Source organism: Saccoglossus kowalevskii, chromosome 10 (genome assembly GCF_978046115.1).
Source record: "Saccoglossus kowalevskii chromosome 10, keSacKowa6.1, whole genome shotgun sequence".
Taxonomy (NCBI): domain Eukaryota; kingdom Metazoa; phylum Hemichordata; class Enteropneusta; family Harrimaniidae; genus Saccoglossus; species Saccoglossus kowalevskii.
In genome coordinates, this window is record NC_140650.1 from 31,638,763 (window position 1) to 31,652,321 (window position 13,559).

The following is a 13,559-nucleotide window of genomic DNA, read 5'->3' on the forward strand; positions in this document are numbered from 1 at the left end:
ATATAGTGAGTCTTTATTCACTTATTCAAGGCCATAGGCCGAAAAAGTTGTACAGGTTGCTTATTTGAAAACGAAATAATAATATATATGTACATTTACTATCATCATATTAATATTACAACAATTCTGTAATTTTGCTGCTTAACTTTAGGGCTTGAAATACAAAAGCTGCAAGCCGCATCAAAATATTGTTATGTTCTGATTTCATTAAGTCAATGAACTTAAAAATAGGTGGGTTATAACAGAAATACGGCAAGTACTTGTCTCTGAGATTTGTAAAAAATGTACAGACTAAAAGAAAATGATATTCATTTTCAATTTGGTTCAAATCATAGAAAGTACAAACCCTTTGATCTCTATGGGCCTCTATCCTATATCTATATGGGCTGAGCAACGGAATCTTGATAAATAGCTTCTATGTTTAAAGATATTAACTGAAAATATATAATGCTCGGGTGTAATTGTAGTTTTGAATTCTCTGTAAGTTTCTAATTTATTCATTGTACATATGTCCCCAACCCATTCACATGCAAGAAATATTTGAATCGTTCGCAAAAAACAACCATAAACTTATTGATATTTTTAACCTCTCGGGCATGCAAGGTTTCATCTAAGTTACATAGAAATAACTTCACTTCAGCTACACATGTATTCTTTGATCTCAACCCTGACTCTTCTACGTTATACAACATATTGTAACATTTGCGTGGATACCTGGAAGGTGGCATATTGGCCAATATCGCCTAGTAATTCACACACCGCTTTGCTGTATAAAAGTAAATGGGATATCTCCCACATTCACCCAAAACACTATTATTCGGAGCTCTGTTTGAAATGCCTAGAAATCGTCTACATGCATAATACTGTACTCGCTCTAAAGTGTCATATATCCTAAAACCCCATATCTCTGCCGCGTATGTTAATATTGGCAAGACTATGATGAAATTGTTTACACGTATTTGTTGATCGACTTAATTAGCTGATTACGAGTGAATTGTTGTGTTATGTCTGTCATCGTTTAGGCAGGCGAGGTCCTGGACGGAAGTTGGCTCAGTGATTTGGAACTAATTACGAGATACGTGTCGCTATTCGGACTACTATTTCTGACAGTTAGTATTTGCAGTTATTAATGTAGAGAACGATTAATCAAAAGATATGACGTGTTCAGTACTTAGTGTGATTGGTTGTATGATTGAAAGTTACGCCCTAGAGTCTTTTTACTGCTTTGTAATTGGTTAGAGTTTTGAAAATGAATAAAGAGTTTTTAGTTGGTCTTGGCGAGTACACCAGAACAGAAGCAGTCCTGGAGAGTCTTGGGGCGAGTCTAAGTACAGTCCTGGAAAGTCTTGGGTCAGCCTTGCGACAGTCTTGGGGATTTTTCCCCAGGGCGCTGTGTCTTATAGAGTGCTCGACTGATCGACTAAGACGAGAGTTGAAATGTATTTCGTTGTGTGTGTCTATTTGACTGTAAGGCTTAAGTGACTTTCCCGATCCCATACCTCAAGGGGACGCGATAGAGAGACGAGACGAGATCCCCCCTGACACGTGTGGAGACCCCAGAGGAGAAGAATATCCCCCTGATAAGACCATTAAATCGAAAATTTTGAAAAACGTTTTATAGGGCAGGGGACCTATTTTTCTTGTATTTTTTGAGATGGCAATCAATTGCTTTTTTGCTTGTTGGGCCAAAACGTTAGTTGCCGAAGATCACTGCAACCTACAGGAAAATACAATACCTAGATAGTTGTAGTATGACACCACTTCTACGGGCTGGTCCCCATAGTACCACTTCTCAGGATTCGATAGATGTCCGCCATTTTTAAAAGCTATAACCTTTGTCTTTTCTATGTTTACTATCAGGGGGAAAATCTTCTCCACGGGGTTCTCCATACTTGTCAGGGGGGAATCTCGTCTCGTCTCTCTATCGCGTCCCCTTGAGGTACGGGATCGGGAATGTCACTTTACTTTACAGTCAAATAAGACACACACAACGAAATACGTCTCAACTCTCGTCTTAGTCGATCAGTCGAGCACTCTATAAGACACAGCGCCCTGGGGAAAAATCCCCAAGACTCTCTTAGACTGCGTCAACACTCGCCCCAAGGCTCTCCAGGACTGGACCACGACTCTCAGACTGCGTCTATCGTGCTCTGCTCCCCAAGACCAACTCAAAACTCTCTTTATTCATTTTCAAAACTCTAACCAATTACAAAACAGTAAAAAGACTCTAGGGCGTAACCTTCAATCATAAAGCTACTCACACTAAGTACTGAATACGTCATATCTTTTGATTAATCGTTCACTACATTAATAACTATGAATACCAACTGTCAGAATCGCGACGGTTATCTGGTAATTAGTTCCAAATCACTGAGCCAAGTTCCGTCCAAAACTTCAAATAGGCCTAAACGATGACAGACATAACACAGCAATTCAGCTAATAATCAGTTAATTAAGTCGACCAACAGATAGGCAAAAACAAATTCATGACATTACTACCATTTTCCACTTTTCGCAATATAAATTCAGTTTATTAAATAAACGTTGCAACCCTACTATTGAATCAGAGAACATTGTTACATCATCCGCGAATAATAAGCAAAATAATTCCGTATCATGCGGGGAAAGTTGTTGTTTCCAGTTCAGTTACCAACTCGTTGATAAAAAAGGAGAAACAAAAAAGGGCTCGAAATACAGCCTTGGCGAACACCAATTGGGCACTCAAAATAATCTGTAAACCACCAACGGTCCTCACACATGACTTAACATTATAATACATACTTGTCAAAATTTTGAACATTTTACCACTTATTCCCACTTTTAATAAGGTATAACAAAGTCTTTGTCTCTCTACTCTGTCGAAGACCCTCGAAAAGTCTACAAAGGCACAGTAGAATTTACCCCGTTTTTTTGGTAGAAATTTCTGGACAATAGATTGAAGAACAAACACATTGTCAAAAGTGGAATAGCCACGTTTAAATCCCGCCTGTGCCTCGTCTGCCTTTCAAAAGGCCTCCGCCCAGAAATAAAGCCGTTTATTTAAAATTTAAGTAAAATATTTCCCCAAAACATTGAGTAACGAAATCGGCCTGTAGTTTCCTGGGTCGTCTGAATCTCATTTCTTGTGAATGGGTACAACAATTGCCCTAGCCCAATCATGTGGAAAATTACCAGAGTCAAAGATATTTTTTAAAATAATGTTTAGATAAGGGGGTTAGAATATTTATTGGTGCCTTTGAATACTCCCTAATAAGACCGTCGTCCTGCTGTTTTTTCCGTTTTTTAAGGAATTTATGCTTTGGCGAATCTTGGTGCCTTTGAATACTCCCTAATAAGACCGTCATCCTGCTGTTTTTTCCGTTATTTAAGAAATTTATGCTTTGGCGAATCTCTTCCTCCGTAATAATCCCATTTAAAAGGTCCCAATGTATTTCCATATTTGTGTCGGGAGAAAAACATCGGCTACATCGATCATATTTTCTATATCCTTTGCTAAAATGAAATCTTCTACATTTGAACAGGAGAAGAAATTATTGAAATATTCAAACCACTGGTCGGATGAAATTGACGAGGTCAATCTAATCCGACCAATGGAATATAATTAATGCATTTAAGAAAAGGCAAAAATGACTTGGAAGTTATACATTCGATATCCGATCTTAGACGATTTATATATTCAGATTTTTTTGATCTTATAACTGTTACGTTTTGCAAGTTAGTGATGTCGTTTGTATTGCGGAATTTTCTCAGTGTTTGTACACCTGTTTTTTACGCCCTCTACAATCTGCGTCAAACCAAGTTGCCTATGTTTTGGGGGCATTTGTATTAACTTTTTTCATCATATGGCATTTTTCAGCAGCTAAACGAAATACACTGACTATAGTATCTATCGACCTGTTTATATTGGAATGCGTGTTCTCGATTATACTGCTAAGCCTTGTATTAAATTCAGTATCTAAAATTTGAGTAAATAAAGCGGCTTGATCGGGTAACATATATATATATATATATTGTTGACACAATTAAGACTGGTTGGGTAGAACTTGGTTGGGTTGGGAAATAAACTAGAGGATAATATTACATAATCGACAGTACTGGTTCCATTTGTGGTAATACATGTAAAGTCGCCAATACGAGCATCATTCCCCACTATCCCATTTAGAATATGAACATTAAATAAACAGAACAGAGACAAAAGTGATCGCCCAAAGTTGTTTACAATATAATCTTTTGCAAAGCGGGGAGTATTAAAATAATCAGTATTATATTCAGGAGAATCATTTATAACGTGATTTACATTATCGTCATTATCGTCGCCAGTGCGGGCATTGAAGTCCCCGCTTAAAATTAATTCCACATCCCCCAAATAGGAAACAATATCTAACAAACTGTTCTCTAATAATTCAATCCCATTATGAGCGTAAATTCTGTCATATATCCGAGCATTTTGTGGTGGAATATACGCATTACAATATAAAATATCTTTTCCAATATTAAATAATTCCTAAATAATCTGGCAAGTCATTTTAAATATGTTTTACATAATTTACTAAATTCTTTTTGATAACTAATTAGTTATAGTGTCACAGTATTCCGGTTAATTTTTAATATTTTTTTTAACTGTGCATGTGTACTATGATTGCATATGTTAATACATACACACTCAAAATATTTATCATATAACCTGGACAAAAGAAAGCATTATTATTCCATGCCATGAGGCATTTCTGGCGGGGTCTGTATTCTGTATTGTATTTATTCACTGGCATTTATTTTGTGTTAAATTTCATTTATACAACGGTTAAATAGGTCTAGGTATTTCCACTTTGTAGTATATCGTATCCAGGACTTCTGTGTGCTGTAATCTCCAGAATAAATATCGAATTGTTCGGAATATTGTAATGTGAATTTCGTTAATTAAATCTGTATGATGACGCTATATTGAGGGCTACCTGTGATTCTGATTCCCATATTGGCTATGTCCCAGACCGTTTACCAGTTTACCGTTTACTTACTTACTTGTCAGTGTCTGACTGGTATATACAAAATGCGACCAAGAATACGTCAGAATAGGAAAGAAACTCGGTGATAATAGGTTTGACGCTCATCGGTAATTAACATTAGCCAAGCAACGATTTGGAAGTATACTATACAATATTTGCTAACGTTTGTCAAGGCCAAGATGAATCTGTATGTGTTAAATGTTGTAGCTGCTGTTGTTTACTCTTGAGGGAACGGAAATTGCTTGCTTTTGAGGGTGTTATAATAAGCAAGGGTGAAAACTGTGTTTATGCTATGAAAAGGACCTTGAACGTACTTTAGTACAAAGTAAATTTTGCAAGTTAGAGCGCACATACGCAATCTGGGAAGTCTAATTTACTAAACGTACATGACTAGAAGCTGAACCAACATATACCAAAATATCTCAAAAGTAAATATTCATGTTATATATTAAGTCTAACCGGACCAGAAGTGAGAATTCGTTACTACTCTAAATATCCAAACATATTTTAGTATAAAGTAGTAATAATACCCCGTTCTGTGTCAAAAATATTGAATACACCTGAAGTGGTACTCGAGAATAAAGAAATCGACAGCTCGGTTGGCGCGTCGCAGACACCTGTAATTCATTTATATGTCAGAGGCGGCGGCACGACATTTTGCATGGGGGGGGGGGGGTCTGCTCACCAACCTTGCGCCAAAGGCGCAACTTTACTAGGGGTACCGAGGGCATGCTCTCCCTTAACAATTTGGAAATGTAGACCCTCTGAAACACAGTTTCCTGCATTAGAGGGGAAAATTTTGCTGACACAAAGGGTTTCAGCTTGATTTTGGTGGGGCGACGCCACCAGCATTTTTTCGAGGGAGTGATCGCCTCCTCTAACCACCCCATCCCCCTTGCCGCCACCACTGTGCGTATAATCTTCACCAGAGAGCGTCATATGAAAACAAGGTGAGAGATTATTCTCAACATAAATTGGCCTGCATTTCTAACGTGTCACAGTGAGATTGTTGGTTACGCAATCCGTAGGCATGCAGGGAACATAGGATATTGCTGAGTCACTGTCATACACACAACACTGTTCTTATTTTCGAGCATTGACCTCACTATCTTCCCAGGTATTATCTGATAACAGAGCTACTTGTGATACCGACCGACCAATGAGAACGTAGCATCTCATTAACGAACACCGCACGGTAATATATATCACGGGGAAAACTCTCCTATCTGGGTTCTCCACACGTGTCAGGGGGAAATCACGTCTTGCCCCTATATCTCGTCCCCTTGAGGTACGGGATCGCGAAAGTCACTTAAGCTTTACAGTCAAATAAGACACACACAACGAAATACGTTTCAACTCTGTCTTAGTCGGTCAGTCGAGCACTCTATAAGACACAGCGCCCTGGGGAAAAGTCCCCAAGACTATTGCAAGGCTGACTCAAGACTCCTCTAGAATGCGTCAAGACTCGCCCCAAGACTCTCTAAGACTGCGTCAAGACTCTCCCCAAAACTCTCCAGGACTGCATCTGTCCTCGTGTACTCGCCAAGACCAACTAAAACAACTCTTTATTCACTTTCAAAACCTTAACCAATTACAAAGCAGTAAAAAGACTCTAGGGCGTAACCTTCAATCATAAAGCCAATCACACTAAGCACTGAACACGTCATATCTTTTGATTAATCATTCACTACATTAATAACTACGAATACAAACTGTCAGAAATAGTAGTCCGAATAGCGACGGTTATCTCGTAGTTAGTTCCAAATCACTGAGTCGAGTTCCGTCCAGAACCTCGCCTAAACGATGACAGACATAACACAGCCATTCATTCGTAATCAGCTAATTAAGTCGATCAACAGATACGCAAAAACAAATTCATCACAAATATATGGTGATGCAAATATGTACACAGAAACTCCCAATTGTGCATGTGTTTGTGTGTGTGTGTGTGTGTGTGTGTGTGTGTGGGGTCCAACAAAGGCTTTCTTACTGTCGTATTTTACTGGATTTTATCATTCCATACTCAACGCCAAAAGTATTCATTAAATGGGACCACGTTGATCAATCACAAACAAGTGGAATTCCGTTTGACACAGTTGCATTTACATTTGGGCCACCATTGCTGATCACGCCAATTGCCTCGCCACAGCATGCAAATGCATTACTTACCACACTACGCACACGCACTGTACCCAAAACATTCAGTTCAAAATTACGTGTACAACGCCTCACGCCGACTAGATGGTAGAATTCTAGTCTTTGTAGCAAAATTTATATATCATAATGTGAAATTTAAAGATTTGACTTCTTTCTTTCGTCTTTTTTAACTAGTTAATTCGGAAATTCAGCGTACATAAATAAATACGGGAGCAACATTATATCCTCCAAACTTGTCGATAAGAAATTCTAGCATCAACTTTATTGTGGAATCGTTTGCAACGATCTTGTTCTTGATGAAGAAGGTAGAATCGCACCTAACCACTAGAATCATTGTTATTATGATGAATAAAGTTCTTGATGCATCAATTTAGTTTATCATATGATAAGTAGAATACATGCGAGTGATTTTCCATTACACACTAATTAAAATGCAAATTATATATATACTGTACGTTTATCTTGTTTTATTTTCTTATTCGTTCTTACCATATAGTTCAAGTTTCAAGTTGATTTGATATTTTAAATACTTATTATATGTCATGCACAAGAGGATTCCCTGTCATCCCCTAATTATCCGTTATTTTATTGAATGTTTGATTTGTTGTTATAAAAGTTCATTTTGAAAACGTTTCAAGTTTAACTGTTCTTTCACTTAATAAGTATGCTATATTTAAACTATACCGATCGGCAGAAAAAACTGTGAAATCGAATATTTGTGAATATCGCCACCTTTATAATATACCCTGCTCACCCTAAAAGTAGACAGGCTAAACGAACTCATTTTCTAGGCCTCTTTTGAGAATTGGTTCCCGGACTATGCAACGAATTTGTTCGCTACAATCGGAAATACAAGTGATTTATCAAAAAAAGAGTGGCAGTCCAAGCACGTGCAAACGCAAAATTGTCAGTTGATGTTTGAATCGCGTGGGCGGAAAACAGAAACTAGGAATTAGTTGCCATGCAGTTGAACAAGGTTAGTGCAAAAGTTAATTTGCGGATGTCATACTTCTATTTGAACATGTTAAAGCGCAATCGAGAAATATATCCAACAAATACGCTGTATCAATTGGCATGTGACTTATTAGGACATTTGAGAGACACGATTATTAAAATTACTACCTGCACTGTACTGTACGTGCTATAAAAACCAGCTAGTTGGACCAATAGTTATACCACAGACCTTAGAAAACAGGAACATGCAACAGAGACAAAAGAAAATCCAACTGCCTGAGCGCAACGGGGGTTATAATCTCCAGTACAGTTAATTCCTTTAATTCATATACCTGGTCGATATAACATCTTAAACAGTTTTAGTTGTCAGTTTATAACGGGTGGACTATTCTATATCAGTTCTAAATATGATGAAAAATTCACTTGTTATAACGACACAAATTTTGTTTACTTTTAGGCAGTTTTGTTTCCTTGTAGAACAAGTTGATCTATATTGCTTCCTTTTCTGTTTCCATAGTGGCATAAAAACTGTTAACTTTGCAATTTTTAGTTTCACAATACAACTGGGTTATTCAGTTTTGATCAAATGTAGTTTTTCTGATTATATTCCAACCAAAAAGTTGGATGATTTTGTGTAGCTGCAACCATGTTTGGCTTATGGAGAGGATGTAACAGTGGTGTAGACATAGCTTTATTGTCAGTTTCTCTAAGGTGTTTATTGGGTAGAGGATATTAACTAAGGTTACATAAAAGGGGTACCTACAGTTGTCCCTGTTCTCTAAGGTCTATGGTTATACCCATTTTGGAAGTATGCAAAAAATGCACATTTTTAAAATTATTTTCGTCCAACGAACACAATAGCTTACCTGGAATTTAAAATGTCTGATCAGGGCAGAGTAAGGCTCAATTGCATGAAGAATTGGTTATTCGCTTAGCAGTATTTAATTAATTTTGATTTCAATTAGATGAATGGTCAAATGTTTAAATGATTTATTCTGATGAATTATTACAAGACATAATCAATGTCAGGAATTGCCCCATGTGTCCATATAACACGATTGTTTGCTTAGTTGCAGCACCTTTTATTACAGATTCATATTTACTACTACATGTATCTAGATATTATACACATGAATGAACTATTCACATGACCACAGCGTATACACATCTAATTCTCAGGGATATATGATAGATACAGTCAAACCTGTCTATAGTCTCCACCAAGAGGACATTATAGATAAGTGGGCTTCATACAGGGTCACTACTTTATTCAAAATTATTAATAGACCATAGACCCTAAGGTCTATGATTCAATAGTGAATCAATGTATTATGTACATCTCTCAATTTTCTTACATTGACTATGGTGCATACATTGTCAAAAACCGAACATAAACTTGAATATTATTTTTATTTTACTAAAAAGCACAAGAACAAGATAAAGATGTATATGTTTTTCAAATAAAATATTGGCAACAATCATATCCGGTCTAGTAAAACGTACATTTGTTCTGTGGCCAATAATTATTTTGAAAAGCAGTCTAGAATATAGGCGATAACGATTGTTTTCAGATTACCTTCTATTTTTTGTCTTTCATTAATCAATACATTTTCTTTTTGCAAATTCCTCCAATATAACATGAATCAAGTTAATTATTACTAAAATTACCAACTGGATATTGTGCACATGAAGTATCAGAGGTCCCATGTTTTCATTAACTGTGCACATAACTAATTCTGAGATATCCCTTGCAGATGAGTATTTACTACTGACTGGATATTGTGCGCATGAAGGGATATTAATGAACTGACCTTACTAATTATGTATTGATTCTTCAGGGAGCGTAGATCTCAAACATCATCACAGAATTATTTGTTTCAGTTGGGATTTTAAATAGTTAGGTGAAAGGTCACATGTTTGAATATTTGTATTCTGTAAACTGTTGTACCAGCTAGCTGGATATTTGATTATGTACTTATGTGAAGGACTGTTGTATTAAGTTGTATTAATAACCTCAGGAATTCCTCTACATCTTAGGATAAGAAGGTTGTTTGTCTAATTGCATATTCTTATTTACACTGGGCACTGTAAACATGGATAAATCTACAATAACCTGATATTGTGCATTAATAAAGGGAAATTTGAAATGTTTATATCGTCTACTACTACCACTATTTATATATGTAGTTAGATATTGTCTAACAGACAAATATTGGTCAAATCAGCATATTGTAGCCCTAGAAATGCACAGGACTTCAAGGTTAGAATCACTTTCAGTTCTCCATTTTACTGAGATGAACAGCACAGGGAATAGGGCTTTGCATAAAAGTCTTGTCATTAGTGCATCCTGGTTCTATTGGCAGGAGCTTTGTCTACAGTTATCTAGGTGCCTTGGCAAGATATAACAGTAGTAATACAAATATTAAGACGATTTCACATACCTTGTATATTTGTGTACTTCACTTCACACCGAGCAGAAAAAGCTTCACCACAGAGATTGTTGCTACCGGGTCTGGGCAGATGAAGCTGTGATCTCATCCCATCTCTGAAGCCAACATGATCCTACATATGAATTCGAACCACTGGAGAAATCCTTAACCAAATCTTCGGAATTGGCTTGGTGTGTACATCTAATTTACACTGCAGCAGAAACTAAACTGCATGTTTCAGAGGGTGGTACTTGCCGGAATGTAATACATGTGTCACTAAATATATGAACAATTCAGAATAACTATGTTTGTTCTTGTCTTTAGTGGGCAGGAGTCACAAATGCTGAATCATTTTCCACCTCTAATGTTCAACCACCAGTATCAACTGTGTTTTGTCTGTACACCCACCAGAGACAGTTGCTGATATGTTGGATTATGTCTTATCATAAAAAGCCTTCACCAATTAGGTCAGTTACAACTCCCCCTCCACTCAACGTCATCAATGACTGCTCTACATTGATGCCTGATTGACTATGATAAGTTTGTCTATATGAAAGGGTCGTCAGCTGCGCACGTGTGGTAATTAAGTCCTAAGCAACAATAACAACACACGCTAAAAGCGCAAAGGCTCATGGTTAGATGCTTGTTTGTAAACCATGACACGCTATGGCCATCTGACGCATGCGCAGGTGACTACTCCCCGCTTAAACTAAATTGTAGTCTAGTTCTATCTTCACACATTTTCACATAACAAGGAGGAGTAGTGACATTCATTGGAAAAAAATATCCTGTGTGTTACTATGATAAAATTGAGATCATTACAAACAGCAAAATCCTTAAATAAGATTTAAAACATTCAGATTGATAATATTTAGCAGTTTTCACGAAAATAATTCTTCTAGTCAATAACTAGAGGTGACTGGTTGGTGAAACCACAATTTCAAATTGCATGCAAGTTCCAAACTTATTTGTCGCTCAGGGGGCGTAAAATGGTCACTGCTAAACCTTTTTAGAGCACTGCAAAAAATGGACTGGGTGCACAAATTAATAGTAACCATAAGTTTTTATTGTATATTCAACTTACTAATTAGAATTAAAATAGATTAATTTTGTTGTCAAAAAGGCATGTCCCTAGTAACTGTTAACATGGTTCAGCAGCCTTAAATTATTTTTACTTAAAATTACTTAAATTATTTTTTTTAAATACGATAGGTTTTTAGTTTGTTGCCAATAATTAGATTATTTTCATTATTTTGTTGCTTCAATGAAGGTATCTCCCATTGTATTAACTACTACACAGCAGTATTTTTGTTATATGACGAATTTAAACAAAGGCAGCAGCAATTGTAATTGGAGTGGCATCATAGAACTCCACCATTGTAATCATTTCATTAATTACCAATTAAAACTCAAATGCTCAGTAGTATCAGTTACTAGACTGGCCACAGTCGGGGCGATTTTTTCAAACATGTGTCTAATTTTTAATTAAAAAAAAATATGTCTCTCTCTCGCTGTGAAATTTCGCGGTGAGTGGGGATTTCGCGGTGAGGAAATATTTCTTTAATATACTTGACAGGACAAATATAATCTTCCCGACTGTAGCCAGTCTAATCAGTTACATGTTCTAAGTATTGGTGAAAACTTGCCAATATGTTGCCATCCACACAAAATACAACAGATAAATATACTATTATCACAATCATTCAGAATATAATTCAAATTCACTGTCCTTTAACAGTGTTTTGTTTGATTCCCTATTGACAGTTTGTTGACAAACATGTACATGTACAAGTAAGTGTAATTCCAGTCAAACAAAATGGATACCATACATTTCATAATACTACAATGGTTATCCTCCTAAATATAGTATTTAATATTACTTGTAGTAAACATAAAAGTATAAAACACACTGAATACAGTATTATAATAACATTGCAAATGTTTTTAACAAATCTAGCCAAGTTGTCGAAGGTTACATATAAATGGCATCATTCTTGTTGGTGTATCTCAATGGCTCATCAGTATTTCAGCAATTTCTATTTTGAATGCACCTAACATGAAAAATGGGATACAACATATGACAAAAGAGCATGGACATTATTACCTAAGTTGACCTTATAAAAGTGGAAAACATTATCAGAAATAAAGAATTTTCACTTTATGCTCTAAAGTCAATGTTATAAAATAGTTATAAACTATTATAAACATATACCACAATTTTATATCAAAATATACAATAAAATACAATGAAATAACCTAATATTAAGATCAACACAAGCCATCTACACAAACTGAGTAAATAAAGCAAACTCAGAAAGTCATTTTTCATCAGTTAATTTGCATAATATTTAGCAGATCAACTTTTTATAAATAATATAAATAATATCCCATCTACACATTAAAAAATCAAGTCAAATGGTTTAGCATTTTTGAGTAGTTGTAGTTGTACACTTTTTGAGGTAAAAATATGATTTTGATTGGGCCAGATTGCTCTCTCTTAGTCAAATAGGGACATCATTACTTCATTTTCCTAAGTTTTTTCTAAAACCTAATGTCTACTTACTTGGTAGTCTACAGCCTCAACTGAGTAATTAATTAATTAGGAATTTTGTTATATATTAATTAGCATAGTAAGTATACTTTATATAAACAATGACAGACAGAACATATATTAACACTTGTTATGCTGTGAAACACTAATTATTTAGTGATATTTTATTGCAATCAGTATAATAAATTAGTTGTAACTATATTGCTTCACTAACAAAAAACAGGATATTTAACATTTAACAAACATTCCTTAAACATTAAAATGGTTAAATATAATCCCTGCAGGAATTTCCATATTTCCAGCATATTTCTTTTTTTCACATTATACCTGCTATAGATACAACTAAAGGGCACACATTACATACTAGATTTCAATGACCTAGACAGACTTTAGGGATTAAGACAAAGAAATAAGGGTTGCAAAGTATAATTGAATACATGGGTGCTCAAAGTTTAAATATTGGCC

The 13,559-nt window shown here is 35.7% G+C and overlaps 1 protein-coding gene across 1 annotated transcript in view; it reads right to left on the bottom strand.

Moving 5' to 3' along the window:
- Positions 1–12,268: 12,268 nt before the first annotated feature.
- The window catches only part of LOC102807098 (DNA cross-link repair 1A protein-like), a 43,360-nt gene continuing 42,069 nt past the window's right edge, over positions 12,269–13,559 (bottom strand). The window contains exon 11 of the mRNA XM_085504673.1: positions 12,269–12,594. The gene's annotated coding sequence lies outside the window, so the exon portion shown is untranslated. The remainder of the gene's footprint in view (positions 12,595–13,559) is intronic.